Source organism: Momordica charantia, assembly GCF_013281855.1.
Source record: "Momordica charantia cultivar OHB3-1 chromosome 2 unlocalized genomic scaffold, Mcharantia_2.0 BLBB01000002.1, whole genome shotgun sequence".
In the NCBI taxonomy this organism is placed as follows: domain Eukaryota; kingdom Viridiplantae; phylum Streptophyta; class Magnoliopsida; order Cucurbitales; family Cucurbitaceae; genus Momordica; species Momordica charantia.
Window position 1 is genome coordinate 13818206 of NW_028275160.1, and position 5364 is coordinate 13823569.

Sequence of the window (5364 nt, forward strand, 5' to 3'; positions counted from 1 at the left end):
CTATTTAAGAGGGTACCCATCATATAAATTACTTAAATAGCCTCTTGTATTTACAAATTCATTTTAAATTCATTTTAATATGTAAAATTGATTAATTGGAAGGTTATAATTTAGATCCCATAATTTTAGGTTAATGATACTTTCCAAAACTAATTAAAACACCAAAACATTAAAAACAAAACCCTAAATTCCCCAAAATTGAAATCATAACCTCCCAAAATATCTCCAAATCCCGTCCAAAAATCTCCCAAATTCGAAATCTAAGAACTTTTTTCGCTTCATCCATGAGACGTGTAAAACTTCAGTTTTGGAGGACCCTTTCTAGATATATGCGTTTATATCTTGTATACAACTATAAGATATATACACATATACAATATATACCTATATATACGAATATAATCGGGAATACTAAGAATATGAGACATTTAGAACTTCAATTTTCTATACACATAAACAAAATATATCCCCATATATACCAATCTTAACGGAAGACTAATAATTACAAATGGTATGGAGGACTATTTCTACAGAACTATAAGATATATGTATACACATATAAAAGATATTCACATATACAATATATACCTATATATACGAATATAATCAGGAATACTAAGACTGTGAGACGTTTAGAACTTCCATTTTCTGTACACATACATAAAATATATCCCCATATATACTAATCTTAACGAAAGACTAATAAGTATCAATGGTAAAAACAGAAGGGGACAGGAGACGAGTAACACGTTGAACGGCGTCGGAAACATTAAAAGACGTCGACGGAAAGTTTATTTGGCGACGGAAATTGAAGGAATAAATACCTCGTTGATGGAAGCACGCTGCACGGCATCGGAAACGTGGAACGAGGTCGACGGAAAGTCTATTCTGCGACGGAAAGAAGAAGATCTCGACGGAAAGAAGAAGGAAAAAATCGATCGTTGATGGAAGTTCTGAAGAAGTACACAGACGGTATGCACTTCAATGTTGTCGACGTTGATGAAGGTATGCATGAAAAAAAGGAAGACGCCGGGGAAAAAAATCAAGGTTGGAGAAGGAAGAACACAAATTTGGAAGTTCTTAATTGGTGAGAGAATAAAATCTTTTTTGAGGGAGAGATTTGAGGAATTTAAGTTGAAAAATTGAACGGGGGCCCACAATAATTAAATGAATATAATAACAAATTAAAGATTCAAATCTTTTAAATTTTAAAATTATAATAAAATAAAAAGCAATAAATAAGGGTAGAAACGGTATTAGAATAAAATCCTACGTGAAAAAATCTAGAAGTGTAAATTTTGAAAACTAAAGACATTTATGAAATTAAGAATTAAAAATAGCCCTCCCAAGATATTATCTCTTAAATTTATTTATTAATCCACCTGGTCTCATGGTAAATTGGATTTTGGACCAAGTTTGTGAACCAAATTGATTTCAAGCCCAGTTCTCATATGACCCAATTACATATTTTAATTGTCAATTTATCTTTAATTTTTATTTAGGGTTAATATATAATTAATCCCTAAATAAAATAGATAATGACATGACCATTTATGATCGGTCTAAATTTTAAGGTTCTACAAATGACCAATTTTCGAAATTTATGCCAAACATAATTGTGGCCGAATTTTGAAAAATTGTGCAATTAAAAATATGAATTTAAGTCATAATTTTGAAAAAAAATTTTAATCATGGACCAAGATATCATTGTGATGGAGAAAATACATACATGCGCAGCGGAAGTGAGCAAGAATCGAAATAACAATCTAGATGCATAATACAACCTAGGATTAAACATGCATGATCATACATTATGATGCTTAGAGATAGGTAGAGAAAAATACAAACCTTTGTAGCTTTTCAAAAATCTTCAAATAGCTTCAATGAAGGACCACCAAGAGATCTTCCTAACTATTCTCAAGGCTTGGAATAGAGTGGTGGGACTCTTTTTAGAGAATGAAAAAATTAGAGAAAAGTGGAGCTAAAAGGAGTTATGTAAGTTTTTTGAAAACACATCAAATGGCCAAAGGTTCCAAGAGATCTTGATGTTTGAACAAAAGCCTTCTTAAATAGGCAAATTACATGCAACTCTTGCATGTCAAAGTTCACCAAAAGCTTACAACACATATTCCACTCATGCATGGCATGGCTAAGTGTCAAAAAGTAGATTTTTGAGATTATTTAAATGTTCCATTCAACAAGTTAGTGGAATTTTCCACCAACTTGGTTAAAAACATTATTTTAATCTATTTTAGTCAACCTTTGACTTTCTCTTGTCAAAGTCAACTATTTGACTTTTTCCAAAATCCGATGTTTGTTGAAATCCATACCTCCGATTATGAATCCGCATTCATAATTTTAATATTTAAATCCTATTTAAATCCTATTTAAATATTTTGTCCAAATTTCTCAAATTGATATCATATATCAATTACTTAATCATATCTCATATGATTAACCTAATTCGTACGATTTGAATTATTCCTTCAAATTATTCCAAGTTTATTTCTATATGAGCTAGCCAGGGGACCTTATGGACCCCTTCAAATTATGGGTAGAAGTGAATTCCTTCTTGCACCCTATGTCCCTAGTTATCTACCGGGTCTTACCCCTGAAATGGGAGGCTTATTGAGCCAGCGCTGTTGAGCTGCTCTCACCCATGCAGATCTAAGGATAATCCCGAGTAAACAGAAGTTCATAGTTAGCTCAGGATTAAGATCGAGTTACCTAGACCATCAAAGTTGAGATAGTCAGTTTCAAACAGTAAACGGTGTTATAAAGTAAAAGTGACTATCTCATGGTCTGGTCTTATGCAAACTCTTTGCACGGGACACCCCCACTCGCATGTCTTCACATGAACGAATTAGGATCACATCGTTTGTACTAGTTACAAAGTGGGCCGCATCCATAGTGTCCCCAGAATAAGGCGTCCAACCTTATTCCTACACTATAGACCATTTAGACTGTTAACTCAAACTTGATCCATATTTATGTCTCTTACATAGAGTTTGAGTCTTAGGTAACAGTCTAGGATCCTTTATTTTATTGGATTTAGATATAGTAAGAACATTTTATTGGATCAATAACTACTTATTGATTAAAACCTTCAATAACAACTTTATTGAATGATAAAAGTATATCTGTCATTTTCAAACTATGAGTTTTAGGACATAAAACCCAACAAACTCCCACTTGGACTAAAACTCCAATGGTACATTTTATTGAGTTTAAGTGAGAAAATACAAGAAGATTGGGCATACATCATATACACGCCGAATTATTCTCCCACTTATCCTAGTTTACAAAACTCGTAGTCCTAGACTCTCTAGGTGACCCTCAAACACTGTAGCCGAGAGGGCCTTAGTAAATGGATCAGCAAGATTCTCTTCCGAGGCTATCTGAGTGACGACCACGTCTCCCCGGTTTACTATCTCCCTTATGAGATGGTATTTCCGCTCAATATGCTTTGCGCGCTTATGGCTTCTAGGTTCCTTGGAATTTGCAACTGCTCCACTGTTATCACAAAATAGAGTGATGGGCAGACGTATGTCTGGAACGACTTCCAGATCAGTCAAGAATTTCCTGAGCCACACTGCTTCCTTTGCTGCTTCACAAGCAGCTACGTATTCAGCTTCCATTGTGGAGTCTGCAATGCAAGTTTGCTTTACACTTCTCCACACTACTGCTCCTCCATTCAAAGTGAACACTGATCCCGATGTAGATTTTCTAGCATCTTTATCGGTCTGAAAATCAGAGTTAGTGTATCCAGTAAGGATCAGATCCTTAGCACCATAAACGAGCATATAGTTCCTCGTTCTCCTAAGATACTTGAGGATATTTTTCACGGCAGTCCAATGATCATATCCTGGATTAGACTGATATCTGCTGACTATCCCTACTACATAGCATATGTCAGGTCTAGTACATAACATAGCATACATTAAGCTTCCAACAGCTGAAGCGTAGGGAATATGTCTCATCCCCTCAATTTCTTGAGGTGTCTTAGGACACTGTTCCTGAGACAGGTGAATTCCATGTCTAAAAGGTAATAAACCTCTTTTGGAATTCTGCATCTTATATCTAGACAACATTTTGTCAATATAAGTTGCTTGAGACATGGCTAGTGTCTTGTTCTTTCGGTTCCGAACTATTTGGATCCCTAGAACATGCTGTGCATCTCCCAAATCTTTCATTTGGAATTGCTTAGCTAGCCATTTTTTAACGTCAGACAGAAAACCTACATCATTCCCAATGAGTAGGATGTCGTCAACGTACAAAACTAGAAACGCTACAGTGGAATTGACGATTTTCTTATATATACAAGGTTCGTCAACATTTTGCTCAAAGCCATAAGATTTGATCGCAGTATCAAATCTTATATTCCAGGACCGAGATGCTTGCTTCAATCCATAAATGGATCTCTGAAGCTTACAAACCTTTTGTTCTTGGCTCTGTTCAATGAACCCCTCTGGTTGGACCATATAGATACTCTCTTCAAGACTTCCATTTAGGAATGCTGTCTTGACATCCATCTGCCAAATTTCATAATTATAAAAAGTGGCGATGGACAAGAGTATCCTAATCGACTTTAGCATGGCAACAAGAGAGAAAGTTTCCTCATAGTCAACTCCCTCTCTCTGGTTGAAACCCTTTGCCACAAGTCGAGCCTTGAAAGTCTGTACTTTCCCGGTATGGTCTCGTTTTCTCTTGTAGATCCATTTACAACCAATTGGCTTTACGTCATTTGGCTGATCTACAAGAACCCAGACCGAATTGGAATACATTGATTCCATTTCAAGGTCCATGACTTTTATCCATTGGTCTCGGTCCACATCATTCATCTCCTGTTTATAGGCTGATGGATCATCTATGCCGTCATCTGGTATGACGATTTGAGTTTCAGTTAAACCCAAGTAACGGTCAGGCTGAAGAACAACCCTCCCACTACGTCGAGGCATTCTCAACTCTTGAGAAGGATGTGACTGACCATAAATGTTAGCTCCATAAACTACTTTAGTTGATGAACTAGCTCTTTCTGCAGTGTTTTTGGACATCTCATTCAATACTAGCCTATTGCGAGGTTGATGACTCCTAATGTGGTCTTCCTCTAAGAATGTGGCATTTGTCGACACAAATACTTTATTCTCTTAAGGATTATAAAACAAACCACCTTTTGATTCTTTTGGGTAACCTACAAATAGGCATAATTTTGAACGTCGTTCCAATTTCTTAGGGTTTTGTACCAACACGTGTGTTGGGCAGCCCCAAATCCTAAAGTGACGTAAACTACCTTTACGCCCTTTCCATAGCTCATAAGGTGTATCAGAAACACTCTTAGAGGGAACATTGTTCAAAATGTAGACA

The 5364-nt window shown here is 35.8% G+C and overlaps 1 pseudogene; it reads right to left on the reverse strand.

Moving 5' to 3' along the window:
• Positions 1-3151: 3151 nt before the first annotated feature.
• Positions 3152-4079, reverse strand: LOC148212864 (secreted RxLR effector protein 161 pseudogene; annotated as a pseudogene).
• Positions 4080-5364: the final 1285 nt, after the last annotated feature.